The 9,660-nt window shown below is 45.4% G+C and overlaps 1 pseudogene across 1 annotated transcript; it reads right to left on the bottom strand.

Annotated features, from left to right (window-relative positions):
• Positions 1 to 7,554: 7,554 nt before the first annotated feature.
• LOC308279773 (eukaryotic translation initiation factor 5-like) lies at positions 7,555 to 9,046 on the bottom strand (annotated as a pseudogene). Its single transcript has 2 exons — positions 8,011 to 9,046; positions 7,555 to 7,799 (listed from the first exon to the last, which is right to left on the bottom strand). The product of its transcript is annotated as a eukaryotic translation initiation factor 5-like (transcript).
• Positions 9,047 to 9,660: the final 614 nt, after the last annotated feature.

Raw genomic sequence — 9,660 nt, 5'->3', positions numbered from 1 at the left:
TAGAGCAGGGAGGAGTTGATGCGATGGGAGGGTCTGTGGATGGGATCCATGGGAACCAGGTGCTCTGAGCAAGGTGGCCCAGCTTTCCAGGTTGGGAGAGTCCTGAGAGGAAGCCCAACCTCCATAGCCTGGTCAAGGCTGCAGAGGAAGCAGAAAGGGACCACCCTCACAGCTGAGTAGGAGGTCTCCAGAACCTGAGACCCCCACTCACTAGTGGGAGCAGCATATGTGGGCCTCTGGAGAATCTGTCTCTTGGGCAAGTATATGGGGTTCACAGGCCAAGGGTCCCCCACCCCAGGCTGAAGAAATGGGATTTCCTAGGTGGAGGAGATTTGGAGTCCCTCAGGAAGAGGAAATTGTTCTTGCTCAGATGGAGGTGATTTGGGGTCCCTCAGGCTGAAAATATCTGGGATTTAGGGTCTCTGGGGTTGAGGAGATTGAGGTTTCTTAAGTACAGGGGTCTTAGTCTGAGAGCAGTTAGGGTTCCTTAGGGTAAGATTTTAGGGTCTTTCAGACTGAAGAGATTTGGGGGCATTCAGGTTGAGAGGCGGGGTTCCTGGAGCTTAGGGTATTTGCTCTCACGAAGAGAGCATTTGAGATTTCCCAGGCTGAGGAGACTTGGGGTCTCCCCCTAAGGAGCGTCAGTCCCCCAAGGAGGAGCTTCTCTGGGGCCTCTGAGGCTGAGGGATTAGTTTCCTTTCTCGGCTGAGTGTTCCCTTCCCGATTGAGAACCTTCGTCTCTCTGGGGTGAGCCAGGGAAACAGGCTGGAGTAGGGGGCGGGTTACAAGGGCTTAGGCTTTGGGGACTACCTAAGGATTTGGCGCTTCTTTGGGAGAAGCCCTAGAGGCTGAGGGGTTTGGGGTGTCATGCTGAGGGATCCTTGGGGTCACCCAATTGGGGGTCCTTGAAGGCGGCAGAATTTGGGGTCTCTACGGTGGAGGACATTTGGGTCTTCTCAGGGAGAGGGGGGCTAGGGTCTCGCAGGCTGAAACCGGAAGGTCTGTCTCGTCTCCAGAGGGTTGTGAGGGTTCCGCACGCACAGCGCTGGTCAGTCAGTCCTGTCAGTCCAGTCAGCCTCGGCCTTCGCGCTACCTCGCCCGCCCAGCGCTCTCTGAGCCGAGGGGAGGTGACTCGTGCTGGCCGCCCTTACAAGCCACCAATCAGCGCTTCGGCCCAAAGGTCCAGCCAATTGGCACTCAGGACCGCTGAAGAGGCGTGGCAGAGGTCGGATACACGACTGTCGGCCACTGGGCGACAGTTCGGGCTATCAGGGAGGAGGCATCCAGCTTTTCCCGCCCTGCGTAAGTCCCGCCCTACTCCACAGGGATTGGCTGATCTGGTCTCCTGCGTGAGTCCATCAAGAAGCCTCCCTCGCGCAGGCGCAGGCTTGTGATTCGGCCGCGCGCTGGTCGGGTTCTTCGCGCCCAGGCCGGCCGACAGTCCCAACCCGGTGGTGCAGGGTTTAGGCTTCAGGATGGCGGTGGCCTGGCGTCTCCGTTAGGGACACCACGGGTGCAGCGACGCTGGGACGCCAGGGGTGGCGGACTGCAGTCTTGGTGTGCGCTGTCTGTCCCCGCCGGCGCGTGCGGAGGGTGGGCAGGGGCGCGGCCGGCCCCTCCGCGCTGCTTCCTGGCCCGGGGACAGTCTCAGCCGGTTTCTCTATAACACTCGGACTTCTGCGCATCCCGAGGATGGAGGGACCCGGGGCCCAGGAGATGGCGGGCGGCATTTGTAATATCTGGGTCTCAGACCCCGGGCCTGGGACGCCGGGAAGGAGCGTGTCAGTGAATTCATTTCTCACAAAGGAGAGTAGTCGCTCTGTCCTGGAGACAGAAGTAGCCATGGCCGGGGGGCTGTGGTCAGCAGAAGGCTGGGCCAAGATCTAAGTCCTCACCCGGGCCTCCCCTCCTGGCTCAGGAGAAGACCAACCCTCCCTCCCCTCCCTCCCCTTCCCCTCCCTCCCCTCCCTCCCCTTCCCTTTCCTTCCCCTCCCTCCCCTTCCTCCCCTTCCCTTTCCTTCCCCTCCCTCCCCTCCCTCCCCTTCCCTTTCCTTCCCCTCCTTCCCCTCCCTCACCTTCCTCCCCTCCTTCCCCTCCCTCCCCTTCCCTTTCCTTCCCCTCCCTCCCCTTCCCTTTCCTTCCCCTCCCTCCCCTTCCCTTTCCTTCCCCTCCCTCCCCTCCCTCCCCTTCCCTTTCCTTCCCCTCCTTCCCCTCCCTCACCTTCCTCCCCTCCTTCCCCTCCCTCCCCCCTCCTTCCCCCCTCCCTCCAGGTAGGCAGCGACGCCTGCCGGGCACCTTGGGGAAGTAACTGGGGCCGCCCTTTCCCCGCCCCACCCCCTTCCTTTATCCCTGTCCACTATTTGACTGGTCAGTCTCTTCAATTACCTAAAGTGCTTTTTGGCTTCTGTTTTCTCTTTAGCTTTCAGACTACTTTTTTTTTTTTGATACGCAATACTGTTTTGTATTTATATTAGAACATTTATTACTACAAATTTAAGTCTTCAAAGTATTTAAAGTTATATTTCCCATAGGAATTGAAATTTCACGGCTAGAGTTAAATATTCTCATGGAGAGAAGATATAAATGGAAATAATATCAAAATCTCAAGTGGATGAAGGCTAAGACAACATTGTTGCATCAAATAAAGACAAAAAATAGCTTGAAATTATTTTTTTCTAAATGGGAATGTCTCCACTGTGGGATACTGTTTACTTCTGCAGTAGTCTGTATGGCACAATTCCCTGTTTGCTACCTATTAGTTTTTATATTTGTAACACTTTAAATGGCTACAGTAATTTATATCTAATGCCCAGAATCTCTATCATAGAGAGAGGAGTTAAGAAAAAATACATTATTATTTATATTTCTTCTCTTGCATTAATCTTTCTTTGGTTATTACAAAATATGAGAAGTTTTCACTACTCTATTTAGTTCTCTCTTAGTACTGGGAATCAAACCCAAGGGCATTCTACCTTCAAGCTACACTCCAGCCACTTTTTATTTTTTGTGGTATGGCGGATTGGATACAGGGGCTTCAGCTATTATATATTTAAGCACGTTTTCAGTCCTCCCTTCCTCCTCTCCTCTGGGACTTTTATCGCACAAATATTAGGGTTTTTTGTTTGTTTTTGGTACTGGGCATTGATCCCAGGGGTGTTCTACCTCTGAAATACACTCCCCGCCCCCAACCCAGTCCTTTTTATTTTGAAACGGGCTCACTGAATTGCTGAGGCTGGCCTAGAACCTGCACTCTTCTTGTCTCAGTCTCCCAAGTACTGGGATTACAGGCATGTGCCACTATACCCACCTTAGTATTAGGGTTTTTTACAGTACCACAATCACTGAGGTATGAGTAATTTTTTGCAATCTATTTTGTCTGGTATTCGGGTTGGGTGATTTCTATTGTACTACTTTCAGTTTACTGATTCTTTTCACTGTCACATCCAGATTTTAGATGAATAAAAGCATTGAGCTTTTATTTTGGTTCTTGTGTTTTTAGTTCAATATTTCTACTTGATCCTTCATTATATCTTCTATATTTTGGCTGAGATCTTTTTTACCTCTTTGATGAAACTCAATTTTCCATTTAAGTGCATTTGTGATTGCAGGTTGAAGCACTTCTGTGATGTCTTTTTCAACACTTAGCAGCAATTCTTACATGTCTCTTATCTCATTGTGGGTGTGTTTTCTTTTCCTTTTAGTTAAAGTTCATACTCAAGCATGTTGTGTTTGACTGAAGTAAGCTGACATTGTCCAAAAGTTTTCTGTCTAGCAAGGCTGCCCTTTCATGGTCCATTAGCTAGAAGCAATAGTGTTTTGTCACATTTCTTTATTTTGGTCTGCTCTTTGGCAATTCTCACTTTTCAGATTGTCCAGCTCCAAATGCAGGATGTATGAGGCATTGAAAACGGTTATACTCAACACCACCATGTCTTTTCTTAGACTTGGTGTTCCCTTGCTCATCTGCCTTCTTTTTCTTCATCTTTCAGAGATCTCTTCTATTTAATATAAAACATTTAGAACTTTTAGTTATGCTTAGTAGGGGGAGTAGGGAAAAGTATACTTACCCTGCATTCCAGGAAAAGAAGTCCACTGGCTCTACTATGATAACCTCTCTCTCCCTCTCCCCCTCCCTCCCTCCCTCCCCCCTCCCTCCCTCCCTCCCTCCCTCCCTCCCTCCCTCCCTCCGTCCCTTTCTCTCTCTCTTTCTTTTTTCCTTTCTTTCTTTTTCTTTCTCTTTTCTTTCTTTCTCTTTTCTTTTGTGGAACTGGGGCTTGAACCCAGGGACATTCTACCACCGAGCTACATCCCCAGCCCCCATTTTTTTTTATACTTTATTTTGAAACAGAGTCTCACTAAGCTGCAGAGTAGCTGAGTCTGGCCTCGAACCTGTGATCTTCCTGTAATCTCCAGGTACTGAGATTACAAGTGTGTGCCACCATGCCCAGCTAATAATTACTTTCTTTATGATCAAGAAAATTTTTTTTTTTGGGTGGTACTGGGGGTGGAACCCAGAGGCTTTCTACCTCCAGGCTATACTCCCAGACCTATTTTATATTTTATTTTGAAACAGGGTCTCACTAAGTTGCTGAAAGCCTAAGTAGCTGAGGCTGGCTTCGAACCTGCGCAATCCTCCTGTCTCAGCCTCCCAAGCGCGGGGATTACAAGCGTGCGCCACCACACCTGGCTTTATGATCAAGAAATTTGAAGCACTACAAGATAACCATCGCTTTCTGGCCCATTTTCAAGTTTTTCTTTTTCATTGACACATAACATATAGGCAGTAATATATATGCAATTTAATAATCTTATATAGTTTGACAAACTTTTATATATGTAGATACCTACATCTAGATTGAAATCTATATTTAATTATATATTAACCATATACATGACATCCAAATGAAACCAACTAGATGGTTCACTAAAGTCTTGATTATCTGAAAAGTTAAAGGGTTTCAATTCAATCTATTTCATATGCCATATAAAGCTACACATATTGCCCATTTTTGGTACCATTATGTTTAAGATGTTTACCTATTTTACTTTCAAGCTAAGAAATTTAAGACATAAAATATTGAAAATCAGGTACTAGAAGATAACACATGTCATTTTCATACCACTTTAATTTTTTTTTTTTTGGTGGTACTGGGGTTCCTGGATGCCCTTCTACCTCCGGGCTACACTCCCAGACCTATTTTTTATACTTTTTAAAATTTGGAAACAGGGTCTCTTAAGCCAGTGCAGCTGGCTTCGAACCTGTGCGATCCTCCTATCTCTGCCTCCCAAGCGCCGCGGGGATTATAAGTGTGAGCCACCACGCCCAGCTAAAATTTTTAATATGTAATATTGTTTTCTAATGTACTTTATTGGTGCTTTGTAGTTATCCATCATGATGAGGTACAGTGTGATAGGAATATACGTGCACACAGCACTGGGTTTCTCTCTAGATCCCATCCGCTCCCTCCCTTTCCTGATACGTGTCATTGAGATTGGTACTGACCATTTCATATGTGTGCATAGCATTACTTGAACTGTTGCCTTCATCAGATCTTCCATCCTCCTCCCGCGTTGCTCCACTGGATTCTCTCCTCTTTTATCTGAAAGCCGTATTGTTACCCAAATGTATCCCTAGCTTCCACATATGAGAGGAAACATAATTGTTCGATTTCTGAGACTGGCTGGTCTCACTTAGCACAATATACTTTAGTTCCATCCATTTTCCTGCAAATAACATTTTTTTTAATATTGAAAATTGAATCCAGGGCTTTCTACTTCCAAGGTACACCCCCGAGTCTATTTTATTTTTTACTTTGAGATGGGGTTTGGATAAGATGCTGAAGGCATTGCTAAGTTGCTGAGGCTATGGACCTGTGATCCTCCTGTCTCAGCCTCCCAGGTACTGGGATTACAGGTGCACACCACCATGCCTGGCATAATCTTGTTTTCATTATAGCTAAGTAAAATTCCATTGTGTGTATATGTTAAACTTTTGTAATACATCCAGTGGAACACATAACATTGTAAAACCCCTTCAGCTGCTAGATTTACAATCATCATCTTTTTTTCCCAGTATGTCTAAACATTTTGAAATTATAATTTGAACCTTAAAGGTAAATGCTGAAAACTATGTTCAGTTTCTGCTAGAGATTAAGTGCACCTTCTCCTGTTTCTCCCAAATAAAATCAATATTTATTAATCACACCTCAAAGTTTTGAGTTTTTTCTCAGTACAAAGCAACCACTACATACACATAAAATACTCATTTGTTAATGTAATAATTTCCCTGGCTCATCCAAGGTGCAATACACATAACTCCAAAGACTACAATTTGGGGTAAATGTCCATAAACTGAAAAAGCACAATTTCAAGTTTTCAAAACTAGTTCTTAAACTTACTTACAGGACACTCAGGTCAATTGTACTTCTCAGCAAAATTTATCAGTGTATCTCAGCACAAGAATTATCAAATGCCAAACTGAGGGTCTAGAGATACAATTTTAAAGGTACTAGATCCTTAGTGGTTGACTCATTATAATTAAGTGTGCCTTTGCAATCTGCTGAAGACCCCTGTGTACAGTCTCAGCACCTAACGATTTCTAACAGGCTCCAAGGACTCTGGTCAAGAGACGATACATTTTAAAAAGGAGCCGATTACTTTAACGTCAGTCACTCAGAGCCCCAAATCTGAAGAATGACCAAAACCAAATCTTTTATTTTTTATTTTTATTTTTGAAGATTCACAGAAGTTTATTAGAAAGATAGAAATACAGAAAATAGAAATACAGCCACATGCCAAAATGGCATGGGGGGTGACTCGAAATGAATACACCCAAAATATCAAGGTAGTTTTTTTTTTTTTTTTTTTTTTTTTTGGTTGTACTGGGGTTCCTGGAAGTCCTTCTAAGTCTGGGCTACACACCCAGACCTATTTTTTTTTTTAATTTGGAAACAGGGTCTCTTAAGCCAGTGAGGCTGGCTCCGAACCAGCGTGATCCTCCTGTCTCTGCCTCCCAAGCGCGGGGATTACAAGCGTGCGCCACCACGCCCGGCGGTAAATCTTTTTTTTTTTTTTGTGGTACTGGGGTTCCTGGAAGCCCTTCTACCTCCGGGCTACACTCCCAGACCTATTTTTTACATTTTTATTTGGAAACAGGGTCTCCTAAGCCAGCGCGCAAGGCTGGCTTCGAACTTGCGCAATCCTACTGTCTCTGCCTCCCAAGCGTGGGGATTACAAGCGTGCGCCACCACGCCCGGCTAATCTTTTAATTTTTATAACTCTATAAAAGTGATCCAAATGTGTCCACCACTAATTTTTCCCGAAAGAAACATTCTATAAATAAGGAAACTACACCTGCTCACTGATGTGTGTGTATGGACGTCCTAGATTTCTCATTGGGCTTAATTACAGACCAACCACAGGAATAGATTTTTAGTGTAAAGTGTAGCACGATGTTAAGCCTGTTTTAGCTTTTGCACATACATGTTGCACTTCTGGCTGATAATGGAGAGAAATTTGCAGCATTACACTGTTAAGCTAGGCGGCAGCCATTCTTTAAATAGAATCAATATCAATGTCATCATCCTTGTTTTCAGACTTCACAGTTTCAGCTTTCGGTACACTGCAGTCTTGGAATGCACCACCTCAGTGTTCTCATCTTCTTCTTCTTCACCACCTGAGGATACTTCCTCTGCCTCCTTCAACCGTTTTATAAATGGTTCTGCTTTGACACGAATCTCTTTGGCAAGTTCTTTTGAGACATATTTCTTGGACGCCTTTTCCGACCAGCTGATGATGACCTCCTCTTCTTTTTTTTTTTTTTTTTTTTTGGTGATACTGGGGTTCCTGGAAGCCCTTCTACCTCCGGGCTACACTCCCAGACCTATTTTTTTATTTTTGGAAACAGGGTCTCTTAAGCCAGCGCGGCTGACTTCGAACCTGCGCGATCCTCCTGTCTCCGCCTCCCAAGCACGGGGATTACAAGCGTGCGCCACCACGCCCGGTGATGACGTCCTCTTCTAAAAGGCCTGCGTCATACATCTCCTTCAAGATATGCGGAATCTTGGAGCTGAGCTGAGCTTGGTGCACTGCCACCACACACTCCACACCATGAAGAAGGTATCTCTGAGCTTTTTTTTTTTTATTATTGTGACAAAATCTTAAGAAATGGCACCTGTATTTCTTAATTTGTTCCCTAATCTTCTCATTAAATAGAACCTCAGTCAGAACAAGAGGACCCATGGCTTTTACATCCAGTCTCTCTGCTTCTGCTACAATTTCTTTGTCAGATGAGTCAATGATACCCTCTTCCTTTTCTTAACAAAACCAAATAGGATATTGACACGCTCCTCTACAGTTCTTTCCAAATCCTCACTGTCAGAATTTTTGCGTGGTCCCTGATTTCATCCATTCTGCGCCTCTGAGCTTCCTCCGTGGTGTCCTCCCCCAATCGTCATCCTCCTCTTCTTCCACAGCACGTGGAGGAGGACTGATCTCATTTGGCGGTGGTGGTGGCAGTGTCTCTCCGCTGGATACAGAACCATTTTCCTTGTCTTTGCCATTTCTATTTTTCTTTTCCTTTTCTTTCTTTCCTGTACCACTATCACTATTCTCAGGTGGGTTTTGGGGAATGAATGTGCAGAGTTTATGATGTATGTCAAGCATGCCTCGATAGCCACAGGCTTTACAAGAATTACCTATTGTTTATTTCTCTGGATTGACATGCAGATCTGTTTCAGGATTCTCACACTCAGAGAACAAGTTTTTTAATGAATCCATCCAACATGTCTCACAGCTCATTCGCCTCCTGAGATCCATTGACAATGTAACGGTCATTCTTAACATCTAACTGGGTCTGTGCTCCCAGATCACAACCAAAATATTAGGTGGGATACGTTGGAGGCCAGTCAAGCGCCTTTGCAATGTCAACCCTGTTGACTATAACTGTCTTGATTCCGTTTCCTTTGCCCTCAACCTTGGCAATCTGACGGGGCGTCTTGTAGCGATAGAACTGGTCTGACACGCTGCGGTTGACGTTGACAGACATTTTGGCTTATTAGTGGCTTTATCAATAAGATAAAGAGATCTTTGATTGCAACTTTTTGGTATCTTCTGTCTGGAGGACAAGGGACGACATAAACGACTGCAAGAGTTCTCGGTCTCTGACATGAAAAAATTTTTGCCACTGAGGCTGTAAGCTTCTTGCTCGTATGCTGTGTTTCCCCAGTACAGGTACCAATGGCTGCGCAGCAGCTCGTTTTTGTCAAATAAAGACATAAACCCAATGCGGCTCTCCCGGGACTGGGAGTAAGAGGCGCTGGGAACCGGGTCTGGAGCAGCAGGGAGGGCGGCGAGCAGTGGAGAGCTGTCCCAGACACCGGCAGCGCCAGCCTGGCGACTCTGGAATGTTCTCTAAGCTTCTGGAAATGCGACTTAACTCTTACAAAATTAGTTGGCCTTTGAAAATTCGAGTATTTGATAACCTTTCTTAATTGGAACACAGACATTTAATAGTATATAAATCTGAAAGGTTTCTAAATAATTAACCAATCTAGAAGTTCAAATCTATGAAGCAAACTTAATTCATTTTACTCACAGAAGGTTCTAAATGCCATCCAGGAGCACAGTCTCACACTTCTGAGCTAAAAGCTGACTGTCTAA

The sequence above is a fragment of the Muscardinus avellanarius genome (assembly GCF_963383645.1).
Source record: "Muscardinus avellanarius genome assembly, chromosome: 2".
Lineage (NCBI taxonomy): Eukaryota > Metazoa > Chordata > Mammalia > Rodentia > Gliridae > Muscardinus > Muscardinus avellanarius.
Note: the sequence above shows the minus strand (reverse complement) of the source record. Positions and strands in the feature narration are given on the sequence as shown.